The 9302-nt window shown below is 40.0% G+C and overlaps 1 long non-coding RNA gene across 1 annotated transcript; it reads right to left on the reverse strand.

Moving 5' to 3' along the window:
* Window positions 1–3001: 3001 nt before the first annotated feature.
* Window positions 3002–4166, reverse strand: LOC147510846 (uncharacterized). The gene is made up of 4 exons (XR_015216887.1): window positions 4015–4166; window positions 3747–3906; window positions 3253–3301; window positions 3002–3162 (listed from the first exon to the last, which is right to left on the reverse strand). It is a non-coding gene; the product is annotated as an uncharacterized LOC147510846 (long non-coding RNA).
* Between the last annotated feature and the right edge of the window lie 5136 nt (window positions 4167–9302).

Consider the following 9302-nt stretch of genomic DNA (forward strand, 5'->3'; position numbering starts at 1 on the left):
AAAGAGATTACGATTACGCACACCGAGCATAGTTCACGGATTGTGCCTAACGATGCTTTCATCATTATGCATGCCGCGAAGGTCTATACGATCTCAATATTCAATAAATTTAAAGAGCAACTAGAAAAGGCAAAGATGGAGTACAAAATTGATGGGGAACAAATTGACGTGTATGGAACCGGAAGCTACATGGTGAAATGGAGAGACCCATTTGAAGAATTCAGTTTGGAGAGTGAGTTTCGATAGAGGAACCTTAGAGGAGATGCGAATGCAAGTACTTTCAGTTTATGGGTTTGCTTTGTGGTCATATCTTAAAGGTTTTATGCACTCTGAGATTGAAGAGATTCCAAACCATTTTAGATTGACGCGGTGGATGCAAAAAGTCTAACACTTATAGAGCGGAGTTTGATAATCTTTGGATTTGTGGTGGGAATGTCTCAAATGAACCTTTGAGAGTGGCTCATTCTATCAAGGTTGCTTCTCAAGTGGCTTACGATCGTCGCGCATACTTTTGAGGGTTATTCATATTTTATTGAAAAGATTGGTGAAATGGCTATTGAAATTTCAAAGCTTAATGAGACTTCCTACAAAGGAGCGAAGTTTGCAGAGCCTCCAGTTCTTGAGCCTCGATACCTTCGGTTAATACATCACGTGTTTTTTTTATTTGAATGTTTAATTTGATATAAATTTAGTGTTTAATTCGGTGTTTAATTTGATATAAATATTTATTTTAATTCTGTCTTTATTTCAGCTATTGATTTTGAATCCCAACATTTCTCAAACAAAGGGAGGGGAAGAAGAAAGCGGATAGATGGAAATCCCCAAAGACATAGCCCTAAACAATTCGGGGAAGAAAAGTGTCACGGATGTGGGAATGATTGCTAACCATGACTCGAGAAATTGTGGGGGAGAAAAATAATACGTAATCTGTCGATTGTAAGTATAGATTTATTCAAAACTCTTTGATTCTAAATGTTCACTAGTTCTAATGATTTTTTTATCTGCGTGTCATGGACTTCATTGATGTCTGGACTTGTTAAGAGTGGTTTAGATATGGCAGCCTTGTTAGAGTTTTATCAAGTGTTGTTAAGTTGAACTGTGTCGAGGGTTGTGTTCCATTGCATCATTATGTCCATTGGATAGTATCTAATGTTGTCTGCTAGCTAGGCTCTAGATAGGAAACATCATAATGATAGACCGGTGCTTTTTTTGATAACTTCTTTCTCCCTTTTTATTTTCAAATTTTAATATTCTTTGGTTTAGGTTACATTTGGGGAGTTTAATTAGACCGAGTTCTAATCTCATTGATATTGTAGAAAAGAGAAGTATGGCTCAAGGAGAAATGGAGAATCGGAGGCAAAGCTTTGCTTTAGGTAAAAATCTGCCTACTCATCCATTCGTTTCCAGCCCCTCGACTTTGCATCAATCGATCTTGAGTCTTTTCATCATTCTCTGCGGTTATGTTTTCATTTCTCACAGTTCCACAAGATGCCACAGTATCAACGCCACCTTGACTATGCATCATTGAAGAAAGTCGTCAAAATTGAGTTATTAGCTATAGCGGGAGAAATTGTCGTGAGAGAAGAAGCGAAGTGTTGAAAGAAGGTGGAGAAGTTGAAGAGATTTGAAACTTGGAGTGAAAGGCTTGAACAAGCCAAAGCTAGGTCTTGGCGGCAGGCTATACTTGTTGCTAATTCATTACGATGTGCTTAAATGTTGTAATCTGAACAATAATATTTGGGATTGCATAAAGCATTTTGATGTGCTTATTATAAATGTTCTTGTTGTTACCTGGCGCGTGCCCACTTGCAATTTTGTTAAAGTAAGTTGATATGATGTATTGATGCAGATACTATACCACCGGTATAATGCCAACGTTTGTCAACAACAAATTTACCTCAACTCATATGATCATCAATGAACATCAACACAAACAAACCAATTGCCAAAACATCAACATCCGATATGGATAAATTGCCAAAACATCAACATCAACGATATGGACTTAGTAATGCGATATCGTTTGGATTTGAATTTGGATAAAAAAATGGCGTGTCTGTTTGGACTTTGTCCCCCAAGCGGCATGGCCAAACCGTTTGGACTTAGTCCCCGGCGGTGTGGCCATGCCGTTTGGGACAAAGTCCAAACGGTGGCCATGCCGTTTGGGACAAAGTCCAAACGGACACATTTTTTTTGCAAGTTCAAAGTCCAAACGGCATGGTTTCACAGTGACGACCCACGAAAGTCTCGAACTTTGGGACAAAGCTCGGACCGCCGAGCATTTTCGGGACTTCGTGGGTCATGAGCTTGCAAATGGAATTGGCCATGCCGTTTTGGGACTACGTCCAAGCGGTTTGGCCATGCCGTTTGGGACAAAGTCCCAAGCGGACCGCGCCATTTTGGCGAAGTTCAAAGTCCAAACGGAACCGCCATGCCGTTTGGGACAAAGTGCGAAACAGAACGCGCCATTTTTTGCAAGTTCAAATCCAAACGATATGGCCACACCGTTCAAGAGGCAAAAACAGATCTTTTGTGTTTTGGCAAAAACATTGCGTCTTGCATTAGATTTTTGTGTTTTGGTAAATAACATTGGGATTTTTGTCTCGCATTAGAGATACTAATAGAGATAACATTGGGACAATGTTTGGGACTGCATTAGATTATTAATAGAGATACTTGATGTGACAAATTAAAATGCCAAATTGTCGGAGAGCACAAGAAGAGCCATTGAATGGGTATAAAGCGAGATCTAAGCAATGCACATGCACCGAAATTACACGGTAAGTAGTATAGCTGTTTACTCAGCGGCGGACATCCTATTAAAATCAATGCACGCTAATAGCGTAAACATAACCAAAGGCAATGTGACATGAAATACATGAAACCCTAGGATCTTAGGTGAACATGAAAAGAATGACAAGTCCAAAGCAAGATCACTATCATTTCATATTTCAACAATGTGAAATACATTGTATGCGAATTACATTGTCCAATTCATTGAACATAAAGCTATACATTGCCATGTGAAATACATTGTCTGAATTACTGAACATAAAGCTAAGTTGCTACATATTAACAACTTGCACTTACAAAAGAGTCCTAACATAACATTTTTTTACTACAAAGAGATTTCCAATCTAACTTTCTGACTTTATCTCCTTCCTGCAAAACAAAAAAAAATTGAATAAAAAGCGGTCGGTCAAGCAAAGTTAAATCAAACCGCTTTTATTAAGGTATGACAGAAAAACTAACCTCTCCACTTGCTTCCTCATGTTCACCATCTTCCGCCACCACCATTTGCCTAATTACCCCCCAATAAAAACACATGAATCAGTATAAATAGTACCACATATGTCAAATCCAACACCAAATCTAGAAACCTCATTATTTTGGAAAACTCTTGAACTTAAGTCATGATCAATCAAAAGAACAAAGAAAGACAAATGCCAATAAACACTCCCGCGATCATCTCAACTAACACAAACTGAAAAGTAAAGCAAAACCCGCATCATCTCAAATGCCAATAAACACTCCCCGCATCATCTCAACTAACACAAACTGAAAAGTAAAGCAAAACCAGCATCATCTCAAATGCCAATAAACACTCCCCGCATCATCTCAACTAACACAAACAAACCATTTCCATTTCCAACACTCGTCCCAACACAAGATAAAAGGAGGTAAACTAACCAAACTAATCACTAAACCCTAAACCCTAAACCCTAAACTAACCAAACTCAACATACCTAAATCCTATGCTCCTTCACGATATCGTCCGCCAATGAACTTGCACCGGGTCAAATTGTATGCCTCCATGAACTCGTTATGTGCATCCTCTGGAATCGCAGTCCCACCCAATTGCAGGCCTTGATTGAGCAAGCGAGAAATTTCATCGACGACGGGGTGCTGTCAAAATTAAAACACAAAACTACATTAGTATATACATTTACATTTATAAAATACCAAAACAAAACAAAACAAAACAAAAATTAACGTTGTAAGATATTAACTCACCAGATTATGATATGGAAGACTCTGTAGGGAGTAGTGACTAAGATGATCAGGGTTTATCATTCGAATATGACTATTGTTTTCGTACCAACTCATGTATCTACTAACACACTCCCATGGATAAGACGGAATGGGTCAGCGTTGTTCAAGTTGAATCAAGTGATTACGCCAATTACTCGATGAAGAAAGGCCTTGATATTAAATTTCACATCATACCAGCGTCCGGAAGTAGTTCGTCGAGGTCTTTGGTTTTGGGGATCCGAGGGTACAAACTGCATATGACCCAATCGACGACAACCACCGCAACATTTATGCTTTGCTTTCGACATTATCAAGAAAGCATATAAATCCCTCGAAAAATGCTATTTCATCCACCGGCCGTGTAGCTCGGACTTCAACATAGGGATACCATTCAACCTGTCAAATAGCATATGATCGAGGAAATTAATCATTAATCACATACTAATAATATTAATTAATAAATAAAACTATTTACATACAAAAATGCTTACATCGGTACAAGTCATATTATCAATGGTGGCTCGGGTATACTTCAATGCAACTTGTTGTGCTAGCATAAAAAGACTGAGTAACTGAGTACCTATTAGCACGGGACATGCTCAAATGATAGTCCTCATTTGGGTATGGCCTGAACACTAGGAAGTACTCATAAATCCATGCCTACATTAATATAGACACCGAGTTAATATTGTAATAGATAGATAAAATTGACATTGAAAAGAAAAACAAAAAACTAATACGTAGGAGAGTGAAATAGCACGAAACACCCCTTCACCTTGGCACTTGTGGCGAGTCCAAGACCCCGTACAAAAGTAAGCGGTAAAGGCGCACCCCACGGCGTAGTCTTTGATCTCGGCAAATTGAGAAAGCGATCTCGGATAACAAAGCGAGGGCCGCAGTTCCAGACGATGTCGGTGAAGGCGGTACATCAAAGAAAAATACGGAGATAAGCTCTCACGAAAGCGCACCTCTTTTGGGTTGGCCTTCACAACAACCCCATTTTCATCCGTAAATCTTCATCTCTTACCTTCCCAAAAAGCTGCTTCATCAAGAAATCCATCCTAACTTTGGAAGTGAACTTATTGGATTTCATCTCCGATCTATCTTATCCATGGGTATGCCAAGATTTTTGTGGAGAAGTCTTTTTAATCTGTTCAAGGTCAAATCGGTGTCCCCGATCCAACGCTTTGCCTCTGTCGGAACTCCTAAGAGTTGGGAAACATCGTCCAACGTGATTGTCATCTCGCCCCACGGCATATGAAGCGTGTTGGTCTCGGATGCCACCTCTTCACAAGCGCTAGAGACCAACACGGGGATCGATGCTGTATACACCTAAGACCCGAGCACATAAAGCGGTCCTTTGAAGCTCCACGTGAAAAGTAGAACAGCGGATGAACACTCTCCTCGATATCCCGTTGTACCAACTTGTTGGGGTGCCCATGGCACTTCAACACCCCCTCGCCCCTAAAACAACAAAAACTTAGTATTAATGTATGCACAAGTTTCAGTAATACAAAATTTAAATACTAATAGACACTATATGATAATATTACGCCCTCCCCCAAACATCGCGAGCCACGTACCTTTGCATAGTCATACAATAGATGTGACACACAAAGGGCCACCTCCATAAACACCTCTCTTGAACTCCAAGTCATTGTTAGACTTTCTCACAATATTCACTGGAGGTACAGGTACATGGACTTCCTCGTCATCCTCCTCCTCCTCCGCGTCCTCCGCGTCCTCTTCCTCCTCGTCAGTCTCCTCTTCTGCATCATCAACACCCTCTTCTTCACTATCAGCATGACTTAAAACTACATTCTTCCCACGATCCATATTTACGTCATGGTCATCTACATCTACATCTACATCTACATCTACATCTACATCTACATCTACATCTAAATCTACATCTACATCTACATCTACATCTACATCTACATCTACATCACTCATCTCTGTCCCATTTCTTCTCTTTTGATTTCCTAACTCTACACCACTTACAACATTACTGGGATCATTCGCTTTCCGATCCCCTCTACGAACTGATGCCGAAGTGGTTGTTCTCCTTCCTCTCTTTTTCTCGGGCTCCTCATTATCGACCGAACTACTACTCCCCCACCTAACAACTTCTTAGCACCCGTGAAAACACTTTTGCTGCATTCTTCACATTCAGATTCTTTGTTCGAGGCATTGCTACAAAATAAATAGGAGTTAAAAATAAGACATTCAACTAATTCAAATTGTTGCAATACCAAGCGTGAAAAACAAAAACGAAATAAAGGCGATTGTGCATGCCAATCTATATCTAAGGTGTGCATGTATCTAGGCAAACTATAATCCCCCCTCCACACACTAACAAAAAAACCCAATCTAATTCAAGCATCTTGAAATCGACTAGGAAAACTTTGCGAGAGCGACTCATGTAAAACTTTAAAGCCGCCATGGAGATAATGAACATCGAAAAAAGAAGCACATTTGTAAAAGCGAAAATAGTCGGCCAGCGGCATAAGAGAAAGACAATATAAGACATCGTGATTCGGAAAACTAGCAAGTCGGGTAACCTCTTTTAGTTTTATGCAGCGTGTGAGTTGAAATTTTACAACATCTAAACTTAAAAGAATTTCTTAGGCCATAAGCTTTTTTATTAAGGGGTGGGACTTTTTCAAAGCCTTTAAAGCTTTGTGGAATATCTTTGCTAGCAATCAAGGTATGTCATCAAGCATCAATAAACCAACTTTGAAAGCCTGCGGCGAGTTGATTATTTCTTTGAAAGCCCTGCCTAATCACTTGAGATCTTTGGGGGTGCCCTTAGAATAGAATTCTAAACCCGCGTGGCGCTTTTGATCAATAGGAAGAGGATCACTCCGCCATGGTGAGCGTAACTCTTGGCAACTTCCATCTGCCGTAGCAAATGGCCTTCAAGACAAGATAAGAAATAGAGTCGGCCAACATCGTCATTCCTCTTAATTGAATGGGACTATACTTGGTCATTGCGTTACAAAATCGGATGGATGGAACATTTGTCTACCCGACTCATAAGCGAAAGTGATAAATGTTAAAGCGGAATCTCAGATTCCTAGATAACATAGGCGCCGCGAATAAATAGAAGCGTTGACTCGATCTAAGAAGCATGGCGACGGTCGGCTCTCTCTCCAACCGCGAACAACCTGGCCTCGCCGCCTTATAGTGACACCCTTATGATACTCTTGAATGAGAAACGGAGGGCTATTTGAATGAAAGCACTCATGATTAGCTACTTGCCTCGGGTTTCACTATCGAGCTATCAAAAGAAAAAAGTAGATCATACTCTTAGAGGCGTTCGCTCCTCCCTCTAGATAGAGGAGGGACCTCGCTTCACTCCCCTTAGAGAACTGCAATCTAGTTACGGAAGTGAGGCTACATCCTACTTCCCAAAAGGGAAAGCCCAATCTAATACATTCTTGTCTTTCCTTATCTGTTATAAACTTAAAAGATAAACTACAGCAAACTCAAGGAAGTTAATCTAAGTACTACAACTCACTAGGAACATCCATTTAAGAAGGAATAACCACCTTAGAGAGCTTACAGGCAATAACTAACAGAGGAAAGAAGAAGCGAAAATCCATAGGAAGATAGGTTGCATCTCCTTCTAGAATAGATGCAGTAAGGAAATGAAGCTACAGACTACACAGACTATAGGGAAGATAGAGAGATTCTCCTTCCCTATAGTCTCTCTATATAGTTTTGTAGTTGTTCAAGTGTGTCAAAACCCATCCTCCCACATCCTTTGCATAAATTTAACTTACTACAAAACTTCGAATTTTTCAAATCACCCTGATTAAAACCCCGACTTTGCAATGATTTTTTTTTTTTTTTAAAACTTATTTTAGGGTTAGACAGACCATGACCATCATTAAAATCTAACATATATCTTGCCTTCTTTGTCCTCCATTACATATTGAGCACAAGACTAGCTAAAGCAACTCTGCTAGTCTCTCTATATACATGGGTAAACTGAATTTGGTAATGTCATTTAAGTTCAGACACACATTGATAGCAATGGGAGTGGACAACAAAATTCTGAATGGAAACACATTGGGGAGAGATATAAAAAACAGGACAAAAAAACCCATCAAAGCTAGCTTGAAACAAAGATATGACCACTAGATCTACAATTCAGTAGAACATCAAAATTGCTAAATTATTTGAAACATCAATTTTTTTATAAACACAGTATGAATCCTAACTTAACAAGGTCTAACCACAAAATCAGAATGGACGTAATAGTAGCACACTTATTGGATCCATAAAAAATTGCAAAATGCATTATATAAAATTGCTTGCATACCCTTTCTTACTTCTTTTCCTTTCTTCTTCTTCGATAGCTGCAATCTTGGATTACTGGGAAGAACCGGATGGCTACATCTAATAGGTTAGAATCTATCCTAGCTTCCTATAAACCTACCTATAGGAGGAAGATCTTGCTCTCTCCTAGGGTGAGGAAGCGGGGAAGAAGTCTGTCAACAAGAAGAGATTCGATCCTTCATGCCTAGCTACAAGGGACCTGCGCCCAACCAATTCTACAAGGACTGCGCCCTATCTCAATCAAGACTTATCTCTCCAAGGAGGAGCCTACTAGGCCCTTCACTCTGAATGGGTATAGAGATGTCTTCAACAAAGTATGTCCCCGAAAGGCGACTTTACGCACCTACCCGCCCCTGCCTAAATTAGATATAAGTTCAAGATGCGGGTTGGGGGTAAAGCTAAGCCAAACTACCACCTACCCCGGGCTTGAGGGATGTTGTGAGAGGTAGTACCCCTTCTTGGCCGAGAGCCGCATACATAAATGATGTGGTCCCCGGATTACGAATATTAGTAACAAGAGATTGGTCTTTTGTAGTGTGATGAGTAACTATAGAGATCGAGGTTGAGATCAAATCACATACTTGTTTTACTAAGGCTTGGCGCTCGACCCGAGTAAAGGCGACTCTTTCCCTCTTTTGTTTTCATCCCGCATCTTTGGTATGCGCAAGACCCGGCTAAAGCTTAATATAATCCTCATCAAGTTCCCCGGGGACTCTCTCTTTACTTGTAGTTAAGTAACTTTAAAGGCAACGACAAGCTGCCCGGTGTAAGCACCGGTTCTAAGCGTGACTTAGAATCGGACCTTGGTTACGTTTTTGGAATTTTTGTACTTAAATCATACAAAAATGGGGTTTATTCAACAATTTTGAGTATATATGCCACTGTTTCTAGATGCAAGCTCATGACCTACGAGTCTCGAGCTC

Source organism: Coptis chinensis, chromosome 3, assembly GCF_015680905.1.
Source record: "Coptis chinensis isolate HL-2020 chromosome 3, ASM1568090v1, whole genome shotgun sequence".
NCBI lineage: Eukaryota > Viridiplantae > Streptophyta > Magnoliopsida > Ranunculales > Ranunculaceae > Coptis > Coptis chinensis.